Here is a 21,348-nt window from a genome sequence, read left to right as displayed (position 1 = left end):
TTGAGATTTTCAGACATAGGGCCTCCATTCCCTAGTCGCCTTTTTACCAACATTAAGGCTCCAATCCTTGAGTTGAGATTTTATACATAGGGCTTCCATTCTCTAGTCGCCGTTTGCCAATATCAGGACTCCAATTCTCGTGTTGAGATTTTAGACATAAGGCCTTTATTCCCTAGTTGCCTTTTGCCAACATTAGGGCTCTAATCTCTAAGTTGAGATTTTCAAACATAGGGCCTCCATTGCTTAGTCGCCTTTTCTTTACCAACATTAGGGCTTCAATCCCTAAGTTGAGATTTTTAGACATAGGGCCTCCATTCCCTAGTCGCCTTTTTACCAACATTAGGGCTCCAATCCTTGAGTTGAGATTTTCAGACATAGGGCCTTCATTCCTTAGTCGTCTTTTGCCAAAATTAGAACCTCAATCCCTGAGTTGAGATTTTCAGACATAGGGACTCCAATCCCTAGTCACCTTTTGCCAACATTAGGGCTCCAATCCCAGATTTGAGATTTTAGACATAGGGCCTCCATCCCGTAGTCGCCTTTTTACCAACATTAGGGCTCCAATCCCTGAGTTGAGATTTTAGACATAGGAACTCCATTCCCTAGTTGCCTTTTTACCAACATTATGGCTCCAATCACCGAGTTAAGATTTTTAGACATAAGGCCTCCATTCCCTAGTCGCTTTTTCCCAACATTAGGGCTCCAATCCCTGAGTTGAGATTTTAGACATAAGGCCTCCATTTCCTACTCGCCTTTTGCCAACATTAGGGCTCCAATCCTTGGATTGATATTTTCAGACATAGGGCCTCCATTCCCTAGTCGCCTTTTTCCCAACATTAGGGCCCCAATCCCTGAGTTGAGATTTTCAGACATAGGGCCTCCATTCCCTAGTCGCCTTTTGCCAACATTAGGGCTCCAATCCTTGAGTTGAGATTTTAAGACATAGGGCCTCCAGTCCCTAGTCACCTTTTCTTTACCAACATTAGGGCTCCAATCTCTGAGTTGAGATTTTCAGACATAGGGCCTCCATTCCCTAATCGCCTTTTTACCAACATTAGGGCTCCAATACCTGAGTTGAGATTTTCAAACATAGGTCCTCCATTCCCTAGTCGCCTTTTTACCACAATTAGGGCTCTAATCCTTGAGTTGAGATTTTAGACATAGGGCCTCCATTCTCTAGTCTTCTTTTGCCAACATTAGGACTTCAATCCCCGAGTTGAGATTTTAGACATAAGGCCTTTATTCACTAGTCACCTTTTGCAAACATTAGGTCTCTAATCCCTGAGTTGAGATTTTCAGACATAGAGCCTCCATTCCCTAGTCGCCTTTTCTTTACCAACATTAGGGCTCCAATCCCTGAGTTGAGATTTTTAGACATAGGGCCTCCATTTCCTAGTCGCCTTTTTACCAACATTAGGGCTCCAATCCTTGAGTTGACATTTTCAGACATAGGGCCTCCATTCCCTAGTCGCCTTTTACCAACATTAGGGCTCTAATCCCTGAGTTGAGATTTTCAGACATAGGGCCTCCATTCCCTAGTCACCTTTTTACCAACATTAGGGCTCCAATCCTTGAGTTGAGATTTTAGACATAGGGCCTCCATTCTCTAGTCTTCTTTTGCCAACATTAGGACTTCAATCCCCGAATTGAGATTTTAGACATAAGGCCTTTATTCACTAGTCGCCTTTTTCCAACATTAGGTCTCTAATCCCTGAGTTGAGATTTTCAGACATAGGGCCTCCATTCCCTAGTCGCCTTTTCTTTACCAACAGTAGGGCTCCAATCCCTGAATTGAGATTTTTAGACATAGGGCCTCCATTCCCTAGTCGCCTTTTGACCAACATTAGGGCTCCAATCCTTGAGTTGAGATTTTAGACATAGGGATTCCCTTCCTTAGTCGCCTTTTTACTAACATTAGGGCTCCAATCCCTTAGTTGAGATTTAAGACATAGGGCGTCCATTCCCTAGTCACCTTTTGCCAACATTAGGGCTCCAATCCCTGAGTTGAGATTTTATATATAGGGCCTCCATTCCCCAGTCGTCTTTTTACCAACATTGGGGCTCCAATCCCTGAGTTGAGATTTTTCGACATAGGGTCTCCATTTCCTAGTTGCCTTTTCTTTACCAACATTAGGGCTCCAATCCCTGAGTTGAGATTTATAGACATAGGGCCTCCATTCCCAAGTCGCCTTTTTACAAACATTAGGGCTCCAATCCTTGAGTTGAGATTTTAGACATAGGGCCTCCATTCCCTAGTAGCCTTTTTACCAACTTTAGGGCTCCAATCCCTTAGTTGAGATTTTAGACATAGGGCCTCCATTCCCTAGTCACCTTTTGCCAACATTAGGGCTCCAATCCCTGAGTTCAGATTTTAGACATAGGGCCTCCATTCCCTAGTTGCCAACTTTACCAACATTAGGGCTCCAATCCCTGAGTTGAGATTTTTAGACATAGGACCTCCATTCCCTAGTCGCCCTTTTCCCAACATTAGGGCTCCAATCCCTGAGTTGAGATTTTAGACATAGGGCCTCCATTCCCTAGTCGCCTTTTGCCAACATTAGGGCTCCAATCCTTGAGTTGAGATCTTCAGACATACGGCCTCCATTCCCTAGTCGCCTTTTGCCAACATTAGGGCCCCAATCCCTGAGTTGAGATTTTCAGACATAGGGCCTCCATTCCCTAGTCGCCTTTTCTTTACCAACATTAGGGCTCCAATCCCTGAGTTGAGATTTTCAGACATAGGACCTCCATTCCCTAGTCGCCTTTTTACCAATATTAGGGCTCCAATCCCTGAGTTGAGATTTTCAGACATAGGGACTCCATTCCCTAGTCGCCTTTTTACCAACAATAGGGCTCCAATCCTTGAGTTGAGATTTTAGACATAGGGCCTCAATTCTCTAGACGCCTTTTGCCAACATTAGGACTCCAATCCCCGAGTTGAGATTTTAGACATAAGGCCTTTATTCACTAGTCGCCTTTTGCCAACATTTGGGCTCTAATCCCTGAGTTGCGATTTTCAGACATAGGGCCTCCATTCCCTAGTCTCCTTTTTTTTACCAACATTAGGGCTCCAATCCCTGAGTTGAGATTTTTAGACATAGGGCCCCCATTCCCTAGTCGCCTTTTTACCAACATTAGGGCTCCAATCCTTGAGTTGAGATTTTAGACATAGGAACTCCATTTCTTAGTCGCCTTTTTACTAACATTAGGGCTCCAATCCCTTAGTTGATATTTTATACATAGGGACTCCATTCCCTAGTCACCTTTTGCCAACATTGGGGCTTCAATCCCTGTTTATATATAGAGCCTCCATTCCCTAGTCGCCTTTTTACCAACATTAGGGCTCCAATCCCTGAGTTGAGATTTTCAGACATAAGGCCTCCATTCCCTATTCGCCTTTTTACCAATATTAGGGCTCCAATCCCTGAGTTGAGATTTTCAGACATAGGGCCTCCATTCCCTAGTCGCCTTTTTACCAACATTAAGGCTCCAATCCTTGAGTTGAGATTTTAGACATAGGGCCTCCATTCTCTAGTCTCCTTTTGCTAATATCAGGACTTCAATCCCCGTGTTGAGATTTTAGACATAAGGCCTTTATTCCCTAGTTTCCATTTGCCAACATTAGGGCTCTAATCTCTAAGTTGAGATTTTCAAACATAGGGCCTCCATTGCTTAGTCGCCTTATTTTTACCAACATTAGGGCTCCAATCCCTGAGTTGAGATTTTTAGACATAGGGCCTCCATTCCCTAGTCGCCTTTTTACCAATATTAGGGCTCCAATCCTTGAGTTGAGATTTTCAGACATAGGGCCTCCATTCCTTAGTCGTCTTTTGCCAACATTAGAGCCCCAATCCCTGAGTTGAGATTTTCAGACATAGGGACTCCATTCCCTAGTCACCTTTTGCCAACATTAGGGCTCCAATCCCTGATTTGAGATTTTAGACATAGGGCCTCCATCCCCTAGTCGCCTTTTTACCAATATTAGGGCTCCAATCCATGAGTTGAGATTTTAGACATAGGAACTCCATTCCCTAGTTGCCTTTTTACCAACATTATGGCTCCAATCACCGAGTTAAGATTTTTAGACATAAGGCCTCCATTCCCTAGTCGCTTTTTCCTAACATTAGGGCTCTAATCCCTGAGTTGAAATTTTAGACATAAGGCCTCCATTTCCTAGTCGCCTTTTGCCAACATTAGGGCTCCAATCCTTGGATTGATATTTTCAGACATAGGGCCTCCATTCCCTAGTCGCCTTTTTCCCAACATTAGAGCCCCAATCCCTGAGTTGAGATTTTCAGACATAGGACCTCCATTCCCAAGTCGCCTTTTGCCAACATTAGGGCTTCAATCCTTGAGTTGAGATTTTAAGACATAGGGCCTCCAGTCCATAGTCGCCTTTTCTTTACCAACATTTGGGCTCCAATCTCTGAGTTGAGATTTTCAGACATAGGGCCTTTATTCCCTAATCGCCTTTTTACCAACATTAGGGCTCCAATCCCTGAGTTGAGATTTTCAAACATAGGTCCTCCATTACCTAGTCGCCTTTTTACCACAATTAGGGCTTTAATCCTTGAGTTAAGATTTTAGACATAGGGCCTCCATTTTCTAGTCGCCTTTTGCCAACATTACGACTCCAATCCCCGAGTTGAGATTTTAGACATAAGGCCTTTATTCCCTATTTTGCCAACATTAGGGCTCTAATCCCTAAGTTGAGATTTTCAGACATAGGGCCTCCATTCCCTAGTCGCCTTTTCTTTACCAACATTAGGGCTCCAATCCCTGAGTTGAGATTTTTCGACATAGGGTCTCCATTTCCTATTCGCCTTTTCTTTACCAACATTAGGGCTCCAATCCCTGAGTTGAGATTTATAGACATAGGGCCTCCATTCCTAAGTTGCCTTTTTACAAACATTAGGGCTCCAATCCTTGAGTTGAGATTTTAGACATAGGGCCTCCATTCCCTAGTCGCCTTTTTACCAACTTTAGAGCTGCAATCCCTTAGTTGAGATTTTAGACAAAGGGCCTCCATTCCATAGTCACCTTTTGCCAACATTAGGGCTCCAATCCCTGAGTTCAGATTTTAGACATAGGGCCTCCATTCCCTAGTTGCCTTTTTACCAACATTAGGGCTTCAATCCCTGAGTTGAGATTTTTAGACATAGGACCTCCATTCCCTAGTCGCCCTTTTCCCAACATTAGGGCTCCAATCCCTGAGTTGAGATTTTAGACATAGGGCCTCCATTCCCTAGTCGCCTTTTGCCAACATTAGGGCTCCAATCCTTGAGTTGAGATCTTCAGACATAGGGCCTCCATTCCCTAGTCGCCTTTTGCCAACATTAGGGCCCCAATCCCAGAGTTGAGATTTTCATACATAGGACCTCCATTCCCTAGCCACCTTTTGCCAACATTAGGTCTCCAATCCTTGAGTTGAGATTTTAGACATAGGGCCTCCATTCCCTATTCACCTTTTGCCAACATTAGGGCTCCAATCCCTTAGTTGAGATTTTCAGACATAGGGCCTCCATTCCCTAGTCGCCCTTTTACCAACATTAGTGCTCCAATCCCTGAGTTGAAATTTTCAGACATAGGGCCTCCATTCCCTAGTCGCCTTTTGCCAACATTAGGGCTCCAATCCCTGGGTTGAGATTTTCAGACATAGGGCCTCCATTCCCTAGTCGCCTTTTCCCCAAAATTAGGTTTCCCAATCCCTGAGTTGAGATTTTCAGACATAGGCCCTCCATTCTCTAGTCGCCTTTTGCAAACATTAGGGCTCCAATTCTTGAATTGAGATTTTAAGACATAGGGACTCCATTCCCTAGTCGCCTTTTCTTTACCAACATTAGGGCTCCAATCCCTGAGTTGAGATTTTCAGACATAGGGCCTCCATTCCCTAGTCGCCTTTTTACCAATATTAGGGCTCCAATCCCTGAGTTGAGATTTTCAGACATAGGGCCTCCATTCCCTAGTCGCCTTTTTACCAACAATAGGGCTCCAATCCTTGAGTTGAGATTTTAGACATAGGGCCTCAATTCTCTAGTCGCCTTTTGCCAACATTAGGACTCCAATCCCCGAGTTGAGATTTTAGACATAAGGCCTTTATTCACTAGTCGCCTTTTGCCAACATTTGGGCTCTAATCCCTGAGTTGCGATTTTCAGACATAGGGTCTCCATTCCCTAGTCTCCTTTTCTTTACCAACATTAGGGCTCCAATCCCTGAGTTGAGATTTTTAGACATAGGGCCCCCATTCCCTAGTCGCATTTTTACCAACATTAGGGCTCCAATCCTTGAGTTGAGATTTTAGACATAGGGACTCCATTTCTTAGTCGCCTTTTTACAAACATTAGGGCTCCAATCCCTTAGTTGAGATTTTATACATAGGGCCTCCATTCCCTAGTCACCTTTTGCCAACATTGGGGCTCCAATCCCTGTTTAGATATAGGGCCTCCATTCCCTAGTCGCCTTTTTACCAACATTAGGGCTCCAATCCATGAGTTGAGATTTTCAGACATAAGGCCTCCATTCCCTATTCGCCTTTTTACCAACATTAGGGCTCCAATCCCTGAGTTGAGATTTTCAGACATAGGGCCTCCATTCCCTAGTCGCCTTTTTACCAACATTAAGGCTCCAATCCTTGAGTTGAGATTTTATACATAGGGCTTCCATTCTCTAGTCGCCGTTTGCCAATATCAGGACTCCAATTCTCGTGTTGAGATTTTAGACATAAGGCCTTTATTCCCTAGTTGCCTTTTGCCAACATTAGGGCTCTAATCTCTAAGTTGAGATTTTCAAACATAGGGCCTCCATTGCTTAGTCGCCTTTTCTTTACCAACATTAGGGCTCCAATCCCTAAGTTGAGATTTTTAGACATAGGGCCTCCATTCCCTAGTCGCCTTTTTACCAACATTAGGGCTCCAATCCTTGAGTTGAGATTTTCAGACATAGGGCCTCCATTCCTTAGTCGTCTTTTGCCAAAATTAGAACCTCAATCCCTGAGTTGAGATTTTCAGACATAGGGACTCCATTCCCTAGTCACCTTTTGCCAACATTAGGGCTCCAATCCCAGATTTGAGATTTTAGACATAGGGCCTCCATCCCCGTAGTCGCCTTTTTACCAACATTAGGGCTCCAATCCCTGAGTTGAGATTTTAGACATAGGAACTCCATTCCCTAGTTGCCTTTTTACCAACATTATGGCTCCAATCACCGAGTTAAGATTTTTAGACATAAGGCCTCCATTCCCTAGTCGCTTTTTCCCAACATTAGGGCTCCAATCCCTGAGTTGAGATTTTAGACATAAGGCCTCCATTTCCTACTCGCCTTTTGCCAACATTAGGGCTCCAATCCTTGGATTGATATTTTCAGACATAGGGCCTCCATTCCCTAGTCGTCTTTTTCCCAACATTAGGGCCCCAATCCCTGAGTTGAGATTTTCAGACATAGGGCCTCCATTCCCTAGTCGCCTTTTGCCAACATTAGGGCTCCAATCCTTGAGTTGAGATTTTAAGACATAGGGCCTCCAGTCCCTAGTCACCTTTTCTTTACCAACATTAGGGCTCCAATCTCTGAGTTGAGATTTTCAGACATAGGGCCTCCATTCCCTAATCGCCTTTTTACCAACATTAGGGCTCCAATACCTGAGTTGAGATTTTCAAACATAGGTCCTCCATTCCCTAGTCGCCTTTTTACCACAATTAGGGCTCTAATCCTTGAGTTGAGATTTTAGACATAGGGCCTCCATTCTCTAGTCTTCTTTTGCCAACATTAGGACTTCAATCCCCGAGTTGAGATTTTAGACATAAGGCCTTTATTCACTAGTCACCTTTTGCAAACATTAGGTCTCTAATCCCTGAGTTGAGATTTTCAGACATAGAGCCTCCATTCCCTAGTCGCCTTTTCTTTACCAACATTAGGGCTCCAATCCCTGAGTTGAGATTTTTAGACATAGGGCCTCCATTTCCTAGTCGCCTTTTTACCAACATTAGGGCTCCAATCCTTGAGTTGACATTTTCAGACATAGGGCCTCCATTCCCTAGTCGCCTTTTACCAACATTAGGGCTCTAATCCCTGAGTTGAGATTTTCAGACATAGGGCCTCCATTCCCTAGTCACCTTTTTACCAACATTAGGGCTCCAATCCTTGAGTTGAGATTTTAGACATAGGGCCTCCATTCTCTAGTCTTCTTTTGCCAACATTAGGACTTCAATCCCCGAATTGAGATTTTAGACATAAGGCCTTTATTCACTAGTCGCCTTTTTCCAACATTAGGTCTCTAATCCCTGAGTTGAGATTTTCAGACATAGAGCCTCCATTCCCTAGTCGCCTTTTCTTTACCAACAGTAGGGCTCCAATCCCTGAATTGAGATTTTTAGACATAGGGCCTCCATTCCCTAGTCGCCTTTTGACCAACATTAGGGCTCCAATCCTTGAGTTGAGATTTTAGACATAGGGATTCCCTTCCTTAGTCGCCTTTTTACTAACATTAGGGCTCCAATCCCTTAGTTGAGATTTAAGACATAGGGCGTCCATTCCCTAGTCACCTTTTGCCAACATTAGGGCTCCAATCCCTGAGTTGAGATTTTATATATAGGGCCTCCATTCCCCAGTCGTCTTTTTACCAACATTGGGGCTCCAATCCCTGAGTTGAGATTTTTCGACATAGGGTCTCCATTTCCTAGTTGCCTTTTCTTTACCAACATTAGGGCTCCAATCCCTGAGTTGAGATTTATAGACATAGGGCCTCCATTCCCAAGTCGCCTTTTTACAAACATTAGGGCTCCAATCCTTGAGTTGAGATTTTAGACATAGGGCCTCCATTCCCTAGTAGCCTTTTTACCAACTTTAGGGCTCCAATCCCTTAGTTGAGATTTTAGACATAGGGCCTCCATTCCCTAGTCACCTTTTGCCAACATTAGGGCTCCAATCCCTGAGTTCAGATTTTAGACATAGGGCCTCCATTCCCTAGTTGCCAACTTTACCAACATTAGGGCTCCAATCCCTGAGTTGAGATTTTTAGACATAGGACCTCCATTCCCTAGTCGCCCTTTTCCCAACATTAGGGCTCCAATCCCTGAGTTGAGATTTTAGACATAGGGCCTCCATTCCCTAGTCGCCTTTTGCCAACATTAGGGCTCCAATCCTTGAGTTGAGATCTTCAGACATACGGCCTCCATTCCCTAGTCGCCTTTTGCCAACATTAGGGCCCCAATCCCTGAGTTGAGATTTTCAGACATAGGGCCTCCATTCCCTAGTCGCCTTTTCTTTACCAACATTAGGGCTCCAATCCCTGAGTTGAGATTTTCAGACATAGGACCTCCATTCCCTAGTCGCCTTTTTACCAATATTAGGGCTCCAATCCCTGAGTTGAGATTTTCAGACATAGGGACTCCATTCCCTAGTCGCCTTTTTACCAACAATAGGGCTCCAATCCTTGAGTTGAGATTTTAGACATAGGGCCTCAATTCTCTAGACGCCTTTTGCCAACATTAGGACTCCAATCCCCGAGTTGAGATTTTAGACATAAGGCCTTTATTCACTAGTCGCCTTTTGCCAACATTTGGGCTCTAATCCCTGAGTTGCGATTTTCAGACATAGGGCCTCCATTCCCTAGTCTCCTTTTTTTTACCAACATTAGGGCTCCAATCCCTGAGTTGAGATTTTTAGACATAGGGCCCCCATTCCCTAGTCGCCTTTTTACCAACATTAGGGCTCCAATCCTTGAGTTGAGATTTTAGACATAGGAACTCCATTTCTTAGTCGCCTTTTTACTAACATTAGGGCTCCAATCCCTTAGTTGATATTTTATACATAGGGACTCCATTCCCTAGTCACCTTTTGCCAACATTGGGGCTTCAATCCCTGTTTATATATAGAGCCTCCATTCCCTAGTCGCCTTTTTACCAACATTAGGGCTCCAATCCCTGAGTTGAGATTTTCAGACATAAGGCCTCCATTCCCTATTCGCCTTTTTACCAATATTAGGGCTCCAATCCCTGAGTTGAGATTTTCAGACATAGGGCCTCCATTCCCTAGTCGCCTTTTTACCAACATTAAGGCTCCAATCCTTGAGTTGAGATTTTAGACATAGGGCCTCCATTCTCTAGTCTCCTTTTGCTAATATCAGGACTTCAATCCCCGTGTTGAGATTTTAGACATAAGGCCTTTATTCCCTAGTTTCCATTTGCCAACATTAGGGCTCTAATCTCTAAGTTGAGATTTTCAAACATAGGGCCTCCATTGCTTAGTCGCCTTATTTTTACCAACATTAGGGCTCCAATCCCTGAGTTGAGATTTTTAGACATAGGGCCTCCATTCCCTAGTCGCCTTTTTACCAATATTAGGGCTCCAATCCTTGAGTTGAGATTTTCAGACATAGGGCCTCCATTCCTTAGTCGTCTTTTGCCAACATTAGAGCCCCAATCCCTGAGTTGAGATTTTCAGACATAGGGACTCCATTCCCTAGTCACCTTTTGCCAACATTAGGGCTCCAATCCCTGATTTGAGATTTTAGACATAGGGCCTCCATCCCCTAGTCGCCTTTTTACCAATATTAGGGCTCCAATCCATGAGTTGAGATTTTAGACATAGGAACTCCATTCCCTAGTTGCCTTTTTACCAACATTATGGCTCCAATCACCGAGTTAAGATTTTTAGACATAAGGCCTCCATTCCCTAGTCGCTTTTTCCTAACATTAGGGCTCTAATCCCTGAGTTGAAATTTTAGACATAAGGCCTCCATTTCCTAGTCGCCTTTTGCCAACATTAGGGCTCCAATCCTTGGATTGATATTTTCAGACATAGGGCCTCCATTCCCTAGTCGCCTTTTTCCCAACATTAGAGCCCCAATCCCTGAGTTGAGATTTTCAGACATAGGACCTCCATTCCCAAGTCGCCTTTTGCCAACATTAGGGCTTCAATCCTTGAGTTGAGATTTTAAGACATAGGGCCTCCAGTCCCTAGTCGCCTTTTCTTTACCAACATTTGGGCTCCAATCTCTGAGTTGAGATTTTCAGACATAGGGCCTTTATTCCCTAATCGCCTTTTTACCAACATTAGGGCTCCAATCCCTGAGTTGAGATTTTCAAACATAGGTCCTCCATTACCTAGTCGCCTTTTTACCACAATTAGGGCTTTAATCCTTGAGTTAAGATTTTAGACATAGGGCCTCCATTTTCTAGTCGCCTTTTGCCAACATTACGACTCCAATCCCCGAGTTGAGATTTTAGACATAAGGCCTTTATTCCCTATTTTGCCAACATTAGGGCTCTAATCCCTAAGTTGAGATTTTCAGACATAGGGCCTCCATTCCCTAGTCGCCTTTTCTTTACCAACATTAGGGCTCCAATCCCTGAGTTGAGATTTTTCGACATAGAGCCTCCATTCCCTAGTCGCCTTTTCTTTACCAACATTAGGGCTCCAATCCCTGAGTTGAGATTTTTAGACATAGGGCCTCCATTTCCTAGTCGCCTTTTTACCAACATTAGGGCTCCAATCCTTGAGTTGACATTTTCAGACATAGGGCCTCCATTCCCTAGTCGCCTTTTACCAACATTAGGGCTCTAATCCCTGAGTTGAGATTTTCAGACATAGGGCCTCCATTCCCTAGTCACCTTTTTACCAACATTAGGGCTCCAATCCTTGAGTTGAGATTTTAGACATAGGGCCTCCATTCTCTAGTCTTCTTTTGCCAACATTAGGACTTCAATCCCCGAATTGAGATTTTAGACATAAGGCCTTTATTCACTAGTCGCCTTTTTCCAACATTAGGTCTCTAATCCCTGAGTTGAGATTTTCAGACATAGGGCCTCCATTCCCTAGTCGCCTTTTCTTTACCAACATTAGGGATCCAATCCCTGAATTGAAATTTTCAGACATAGGGCCTCCATTCCCTAGTCGCCTTTTGACCAACATTAGGGATCCAATCCTTGAGTTGAGATTTTAGACATAGGGATTCCCTTCCTTAGTCGCCTTTTTACTAACATTAGGGCTCCAATCCCTTATTTGAGATTTAAGACATAGGGCGTCCATTCCCTAGTCACCTTTTGCCAACATTAGGGCTCCAATCCCTGAGTTGGGATTTTATATATAGAGCCTCCATTCCCCAGTCGTCTTTTTACCAACATTGGGGCTCCAATCCCTGAGTTGAGATTTTTCGACATAGGGTCTCCATTTCCTAGTCGCCTTTTCTTTACCAACATTAGGGCTCCAATCCCTGAGTTGAGATTTATAGACATAGGGCCTCAATTCCCAAGTCGCCTTTTTACAAACATTAGGGCTCCAATCCTTGAGTTGGGATTTTAGACATAGGGCCTCCATTCCCTAGTCGCCTTTTTACCAACTTTAGGGCTCCAATCCCTTAGTTGAGATTTTAGACATAGGGCCTCCATTCCCTAGTCACCTTTTGCCAACATTAGGGCTCCAATCCCTGAGTTCAGATTTTAGACATAGGGCCTCCATTCCCTAGTTGCCTTTTTACCAACATTAGGGCTCCAATCCCTGAGTTGAGATTTTTAGACATAGGACCTCCATTCCCTAGTCGCCCTTTTCCCAACATTAGGGCTCCAATACCTAAGTTGAGATTTTAGACATAGGGCCTCCATTCCCTAGTCGCCTTTTGCCAACATTAGGGCTCCAATCCTTGAGTTGAGATCTTCAGACATAGGGCATCCATTCCCTAGTCGCCTTTTGCCAACATTAGGGCCCCAATCCCTGAGTTGAGATTTTCAGACATAGGGCCTCCATTCCCTAGCCGCCTTTTGCCAACATTAGGGCCCCAATCCCTGAGTTGAGATTTTAGACATAGGGCCTCCATTCCCTAGCCACCTTTTGCTAACATTAGGGTTCCAATCCCTGAGTTGAGATTTTCAGACATAAGGCCTCCATTCCCTAGTCGCCCTTTTACCAACATTAGTGCTCCAATCTCTGAGTTGAGATTTTCAGACATAGAGCCTCCATTCCCTAGTCGCCCTTTACCAACATTAGTGCTCCAATCCCTGGGTTGAGATTTTCAGAGATAGGGCCTCCATTCTCTAGTTGCCTTTTCCCCAAAATTAGGTTTCCCAATCCCTGAGTTGAGATTTTCACACATAGGCCCTCCATTCTCTAGTCGCCTTTTGCCAACATTAGGGCTCCAATTCTTGAATTGAGATTTTAAGACATAGGGCCTCCATTCCCTATTCGCCTTTTCTTTACCAATATTAGGGCTCCAATCCCTGAGTTGAGATTTTCAGACATAGGGCCTCCATTCCCTAGTCGCCTTTTTACCAATATTAGGGCTCCAATCCCTGAGTTGAGATTTTCAGACATAGGGCCTCCATTCCCTAGTCGCCTTTTTACCAACAATAGGGCTCCAATCCTTGAGTTGAGATTTTAGACATAGGGCCTCAATTCTCTAGTCGCCTTTTGCCAACATTAGGACTCCAATCCCCGAGTTGAGATTTTAGACATAAGGCCTTTATTCACTAGTCGCCTTTTGCCAACATTTGGGCTCTAATCCCTGAGTTGCGATTTTCAGACATAGGGTCTCCATTCCCTAGTCTCCTTTTCTTTGCCAACATTAGGGTTCCAATCCCTGAGTTGAGATTTTTAGACATAGGGCCCCCATTCCCTAGTCGCCTTTTTACCAACATTAGGGCTCCAATCCTTGATTTGAGATTTTAGACATAGGGACTCCATTTCTTAGTCGCCTTTTTAATAACATTAGGGCTCCAATCCCTTAGTTGAGATTTTATACATAGGGCCTCCATTCCCTAGTCACCTTTTGCCAACATTGGGGCTCCAATCCCTGTTTAGATATAGGGCCTCCATTCCCTAGTCGCCTTTTTACCAACATTAGGGCTCCAATCCCTGAGTTGAGATTTTCAGACATAAGGCCTCCATTCCCTATTCGCCTTTTTACCAACATTAGGGCTCCAATCCCTGAGTTGAGATTTTCAGACATAGGGCCTCCATTCCCTAGTCGCCTTTTTACCAACATTAAGGCTCCAATCCTTGAGTTGAGATTTTAGACATAGGGCCTCCATTCTCTAGTCGCCTTTTGCCAATATCAGGACTCCAATCCCCGTGTTGAGATTTTAGACATAAGGCCTTTATTCCCTAGTTGCCTTTTTCCAACATTAGGGCTCTAATATCTAAGTTGAGATTTTCAAACATAGGGCCTCCATTGCATAGTCGGCTTTTCTTTACCAACATTAGGGCTCCAATCCCTGAGTTGAGATTTTTAGACATAGGGCCTCCATTCCCTAGTCGCCTTTTTACCAACATTAGGGCTCCAATCCTTGAGTTGAGATTTTAGACATAGGGCCTCCATTCCCTAGTCGCCTTTTACCAACATTAGGAATCCAATTCCTGTGATGAGATTTTCAGACATAGGGCCTCCATTCCATATTCGCCTTTTTCCCAACATTAGGGCCCCAATCCCTAAGTTGAGATTTTCAGACATAAGGCCTCCATTCCCTAGTCGCCTTTTGCCAACATTAGGGCTCCAATCCTTGAGTTGAGATTTTAAGACATAGGGCCTACATTCTCTAGTCGCCTTTTCTTTACCAACATTAGGGCTCCAATCCTTAGTTGAAAATTTAGACATAGGGCCTCCATTCCCTAGTCACCTTTTTCCAACATTAGGGATCCAATCCCTGAGTTTATATTTTTTATATTGGGCCTCCATTCCCTAGTCGCCTTTTTACCAACATTAGGGCTCCAATCTCTGAGTTGAGATTTTTCAACATAGGGCCTCCATTTCCTAGTCGCCTTTTCTTTACCAACATTTGGGCTCCAATCCTTGAGTTGAGATTTTAGACATAGGGACTCCATTCCTTAGTCGCCTTTTTACTAACATTAGGGCTCCAATCCCTTAGTTGAGATATTATACATAGGGCCTCCATTCCCTAGTCACCTTTTGCCAACATTGAGGCTCCAATCCCTGTTTACATACAAGGCCTCCATTCCCTAGTCGCCTTTTTACCAACATTAGGGCTCCAATCCCTGAGTTGAGATTTTCAGACATAGGGCCTCCATTCCCTAGTCGCCTTTTTACCAACATTAGGGCTCCAATCCCTGAGTTGAGATTTTCAGACATAGGGCCTCCATTCCCTAGTCGCCTTTTTACCAACATTAAGGCTCCAATCCTTGAGTTGAGATTTTAGACATAGGGCCTCCATTATCTAGTTGCCTTTTGCCAATATCAGGACTCCAATCCCTGTGTTGATATTTTAGACATAAGGCATTTATTCCCTAGTCGCCTTTTGCCAACATTAGGGCTCTAATCTCTAAGTTGAGATTTTCAGACATAGGGCCTCTATTGCCTAGTTGCCTTTTCTTTACCAACATTAGGGCTCCAATCCCTGAGTTGAGATTTTTAGACATAGGGCCTCCATTCCCTAGTTGCCTTTTTACCAACATTAGGGCTCCAATCCTTGAGTTGAGATTTTAGACATAGGGCCTCCATTCCCTAGTCGCCTTTTACCAACATTAGGGATCCAATTCCTGGGTTGAGATTTTCAGACATAGGGCCTCCATTCCCTAGTCGCCTTTTGCCAACATTAGGGCTCCAATCCTTGAGTTTAGATTTTAAGACATAGGGCCTCCATTCTCTAGTCGTCTTTTCTTTACCAACATTAGGGTTCCAATCCCTGAGTTGAGATTTTCAGACATAGGGCCTCTATTCCTTAGTCGCCTTTTTACCAACATTAGGGCTCCAATCCCTGAGTTGAGATTTTCAGACATAGGGCCTCCATTCCCTAGTCGCCTTTTAACCAACATTAGGGCTCCAATCCTTGAGTTGAGATTTTAGACATATGGCCTCCATTCTCTAGTCGCCTTTTTCCAACATTAGGACTTTAATCCCCGAGTTGAGATTTTAGACATAAGGCCTTTATTCACTAGTCGCCTTTTGCCAACATTAGGTCTCTAATCCCTGAGTTGAGATTTTCATACATAGGGCCTCCATTCCCTAGTCGCCTTTTCTTTACCAACATTAGGGCTCCAATCCTTGAGTTGAGATTTTTAGACATAGGGCCTCCATTCCCTAGTCGCCTTTTTACCAACATTAGGGCTCCAATCCTTGAGTTGAAATTTTAGACATGGGGAATCCATTCCTTAGTCGCCTTTTTACTAACATTAGGGCTCCAATCCCTTAGTTGAAATTTTAGGCATAGGGTCTCCATTCCCTAGTCACCTTTTGCCAACATTAGGGATCCAATCCCTGAGTTGAGATTTTATATATTGGGCCTCGATTCCCTAGTCGCCTTTTTACCAACATTAGGGCTCCAATCTCTGAGTTGAGATTTTTCGACATAGGGCCTCCATTTCCTAGTCGCCTTTTCTTTACCAACATTAGGGCTCCAATCCCTGAGTTGAATTTTATAGACATAGGGCCTCCATTCCCTAGTCGCCTTTTTACCAACATTAGGGCTACAATCCCTGAGTTGAGATTTTTAGACATAGGACCTCCATTCCCTAGTCGCCTTTTTACCAACATTAGGGCTCCAATCCTTGAGTTGAGATTTTAGACATTGGACCTCCATTCCCTAGTCGCCTTTTTACCAACATTAGGGCTCCAATCCCTGAGTTGAGATTTTTAGACATAGGACCTCCATTCCTTAGTCGCCTTTTTCCCAACATTAGGGCTCCAATCTCTGAGTTGAGATTTTAGACATAGGGCCTCCATTCCTTAGTCGCCTTTTGCCAACATTAGGGCTCCAATCCTTGAGTTAAGATCTTCAGACATAGGGCCTCCATTCCCTAGGCGCCTTTTCTTTACCAACATTAGGGCTCCAATCCCTGAGTTGAGATTTTCAGACATAGGGCCTCCTTTCCCTAGTCGCCTTTTTACCAACATTAGGGCTCCAATCCATGAGTTGAGATTTTCATACATAGGGTCTCCATTCCCTAGCGCCTTTTCTTTACCAACATTAGGGCTCCAATCCCTGAGTTGAGATTTTAGACGTAGGGCCTCTATTCCCTAGTCGCCTTTTACCAACATAGGGCCTCCATTACCTAGTTGAGAATTTTAGATATAGGGCTCCACTCCCTAATCTTTCCTCCTAAAGACACACAATCCTTATTTTATCGCTAAAAAAAAATGTAGATTTCAGTTACAATTAACTCACGAAATTTTCCTAGTGAAAACTGGGGCAGAAAATTTCGTTCGTTTGTTTGTTTTGGTGTTTGAGCATGTGTTACCTTGAGACAAGGGGTTCGAGATGACCAAAATCATGAGTCTCAATCCATAATAAAGAAAAGAAGAAAACAAAAGAAGTGAATTCAGGGTGCTGAAGCGGAGAAAGATGTGGACTGCTCAAGATATTATTGAGGTCACAAGCTTTGCGTGTCCCGCCTTGATCCAAAGCTGAAGAAAGACCTAGCACCTACAGCTGATGAGAATCAAGATTCAGATCGGAGTCCACAACAAGAACCAGCTAAGACTTAAGATCAAGCTTCAAGAGATTTATAGATAGAAATATTGTAACTCGTAGTTGATAGGCTTAGCTAGTTTTAGCTTTTTATTTCTCATTTTTTGGTGTAATAAGGAGTTCAGCAAGCAGTAGCAGTAGCAGCAACAGTGAAATCACAACTTTCTGATAGTCCCAGCTACCAAAACTTCTAGAACTTTACTAACCTGATTCCTTTATAGTCAAAGATATGTAGGCAACCTTTGAAGCAAGGTTCGGTCAGACTCTTATCAAAAATGCTTCTCATGGAGATTCAAATGGGCAAAAATCCCTCATAATTGCTCATTTTATCTTTGCCCGAAAACCCTTCGTGTCTCCAAGCAAAGAGGGGAAGTTGTGAGCACGTGATTTTTGCCCCATATGAATTACTCCCACAAAATTCCAATAATTAAATTTCTTCTTTTAATTATTTGTTATTTTGGGGATTATTTTAGAATTTTGTTGATTGTTTGCATTTTTGTGCGCATGTTTAATTTTATTTAATTCATGAAAAATACAAAAATATGTTGTATTTGCATTTAGGATTTAATTTTTAGATTAATTAGTAATTTAGTTTGTTTTATAAAATATGAAAATTAATATATATATATATATATATATATATATATATATATATATAGTTGAATTTTGTAGCTTTTATTCTTATTTAGGAGTTATTTAATTTTTAAATATTAGGTTGAGTTTCTTTTAATATAATTTGGTAGGATAAGTTAATTTCTAAGAGTTAAATCATGTTTTAATTTTAATTTGAAAAAAAAGAAAAAAAAGAATTTTGAAGTTGAAACGAAGAAGGAAATGAAAGATCAGATTTTGGGCCAATTCATTTAATTTCCCCCAAGCACAAATAATTCTTGCCCATTACCCGTCTCCAAATCCGGCCCAGACCCGATCCACCCCGTATAACCCCTAAACGGCCCCGTTTTAGTCACGCCTAATCACAACCATTGGATTTCTATCATCCAACGACTCGAAACTGTTTTGTCCTTTACTATAATAGTGTCCGAAGAGACCAACCCCCCATCAGACCCCCCTATCCTCATTTCATCTCCTCCCTCTCAAACATCCCAAACTCTAGCCGCCTATGAACCCCACGCCTCCCCACCGTGAACCACCGCCAGAAATTGCCTCACGGCAATTCCGGTCGTCCAATCGCCCTGAAAATAACACCACAAACTCCCCTTCATCTCCCTACTCCAAATATCTACTCCTTTTTCTTCAAATTCATCCAAGCCTTTTCGAATTTTAAATAAAAAAAAAACTCGGCCAAAACCTGAACCATTCCAAATCGTCTCAAATTCACACCCTATGATGCTTACCCATATCTGAACCCCAAACCACCTTTAACCTCTTTCGAATCGGCCTTGAATGCCTCGAATTTTGGATCTGGTGATGCAGAAGAATCCTAAAGTTCCTCTTCTTCTTTTCCTGGTCTGCGTTTAGTCGAGTGGATTTAAAACCTCCATTGGTCGACTGTTCTTTTTAAGAACAGTCGATTAATGTTGGTCCAAAGTCTATATCACATCTCAGGAAATTTTGGACAATGCTCTGTTTTTATCCAGTGTTGATTTCGATCGGGTAAACTCTTTTCTTTTTCTTTTTGGTTGTTTAATTTTGTCTTTTGTCCCTTCTATGCATGTTTGATTTTTCTTTTATTTTTAGCAGCATGTTAGGTTTTCTTCTTTTGTTTTTCCTCTTGTGATAGTTAATTATTTCCTAACATCCATTTTATTTAAAGCATGTGTAATTTGTTTAAGTTTAGGTGTATTTTTTTTATCGAATTGGATGTTCAGAGTTGCTTTATTCCAGACCAATAGCTGTTCTTTTATAATTTCTTCTACTGGATACATAGTCATCTGATTAGTTTTAGATTGATTGTTTAATTAGTAGTTGTTCAAACTTCTGTGCCAGAATTGCATTGATTCCATATTGATTAAGTGTTCTCTTCTTCCAGCTTTATGTTTAGATTTTGTGATATGTTAGGTTAATTCAGGTTTTAGGTGTTCCTTATGATTGTTGTAGTTGATTAGGAAGAACAATTTAAGTGAAGATAGGCTGGGTCAAATTCAATTGACCACAGTTCTTTCTAAATTTCCACAATTCTATTCACGATTGCTGCACCTTCTGATTTGGTTCCAAAGTTGTTTGCCTTGATATGAAAATCAGTAAAACTTTGGGGGGCTTATTTGGACTAGAAAGTTTAGGAAAAACCTGAAATAAGTGATAACTTAAAGGGTAAAGAGGGGTTTTTACTTAGGCTAAAAATCAGATATTTTAGGAAGGGTGTACAGCTGTCCTAGCTGTTTAAAAAATATGCTGAAAATGGGACAGCTGTACCAAGGGTTGTTAAAAAGGACTGTACTATTATTTTTTAGGATAAGGAATATGCTAAAAGATGCCCTTTCTTTAGACAGCCTATATATAGCCTCTATTGCTCTGAAAAAGACAGATTTGGGGGGGGGCACATTTTTATCAGATGTTTTTTCTGAAAAGTTCCATTTCTTCTCTGAAAACTTCAGACTCAAATATAGCTTTGAAAATATCAGAAATCTCCTACTTTTTTAAGTTTAAAATATGGTTTGAAGGAGAAGCACTCTTAGTCTTCTTAGCTGGATCTGTTGGATTTCAAGCTGTTTCTTAGTGTCTTTTTCTAATTTGAGTCCCTAGTTCATTTTGGCGTTGTTGCTGCTGTCTTGCTTGGTTATTGCTGAAGTTTGGGGTTTCTAGCTCTTTTTGGCTTTCTTGACCTTTATTTGGTCATTTTTCAGTCAATATTTTTATTTTCTAGGTATGTACAATGTCCATCTTGAATTATATAAGTTTTGTGTTTAACAATCTGCATTTGGAACTTGTTTGTTTAGTTGGTCTCTGGTGTTTGGTCTAGAAATCATGATTGGTTTGGATTTAGAGATAATTAGACAGTATTAGATGATTGCCGAGCTTAAAACACAAAATCTGTGAAGTTTTGCTACATTCATATGTCAAAACTAACATCTTTGGATTACTAAATTAGTATGTGTATGCACTTGTGAAACCTATGTCCAAAGCTTTCCTCCTATGGCAGCACAACAGGGAAGTGAATCTGACCCTTTAAATGGTCAGATTCATCCCTTAAGAGTGCACAGTAATCTGGATTTTTTTAGTAGTATATGTTTATGTTGTTCCCCTTCCCCTCTCTTCCCCTTTACTGAAATGGGAACCATGGAGTAAATCATGGATTGAGAATCATTCTTTGTCTATAAGGCTGACCCTCAATATGGTTAGGCTTATGGACACACTGTCTTTTCCTTCTTACTCATTTTTGTGTTAGGATCAACTTGGTTACATTACTCTAGTAGCATGTTGAATACTTCACTTAGCTTAAGTTCATTTAATAATTAAGAGGATGCAGAATATTTGAATCTGACACTTGTCTAGCTGTTGTTGCCCTTTAGTTAATGTTAAGGTTACATTGGTTCAAGACTCTTATGTAAACTAATGGCTATTATTTGCTTGTATTGGCATGTGATATGGCCATAAGGCCAAGAGGTTTTCAAATCTGAAGATAAAATGTGAACTTGAGATGGACAGTTCCATAGCTGCTCCCTTGTAAATACGCACGTTGTAAGAGGACACTTGAGGACAAAAAGGGAATCAAAATTAGAATATTCTTGAGCCCATTCAGGCAGTACTATAAGTTGTGAAAGATAGTTTTTTTTTTTTGTTGCTCTATTCTAGACTTGTAAGTATTGTAAATGGACTTTCTATAACTTTAAAATTCATTCTTTTTTTGGGTTCGTTTAAATTCTGGGTCACTGCAATTTAGACCCATTGTTTATATTTCACAGCAGTAATTGGGCCAGGCTTACAGCCAGGCCCAAGTTAAGACCCATTCGAACAGATTTAAGGGTCTAGGCTGTTGGC

The sequence above is a fragment of the Nicotiana tabacum genome, chromosome 10 (assembly GCF_000715075.1).
Source record: "Nicotiana tabacum cultivar K326 chromosome 10, ASM71507v2, whole genome shotgun sequence".
Lineage (NCBI taxonomy): Eukaryota > Viridiplantae > Streptophyta > Magnoliopsida > Solanales > Solanaceae > Nicotiana > Nicotiana tabacum.
The sequence above is the reverse complement of the archived record's forward strand: the minus strand, read 5'-3'. Positions refer to the sequence as shown.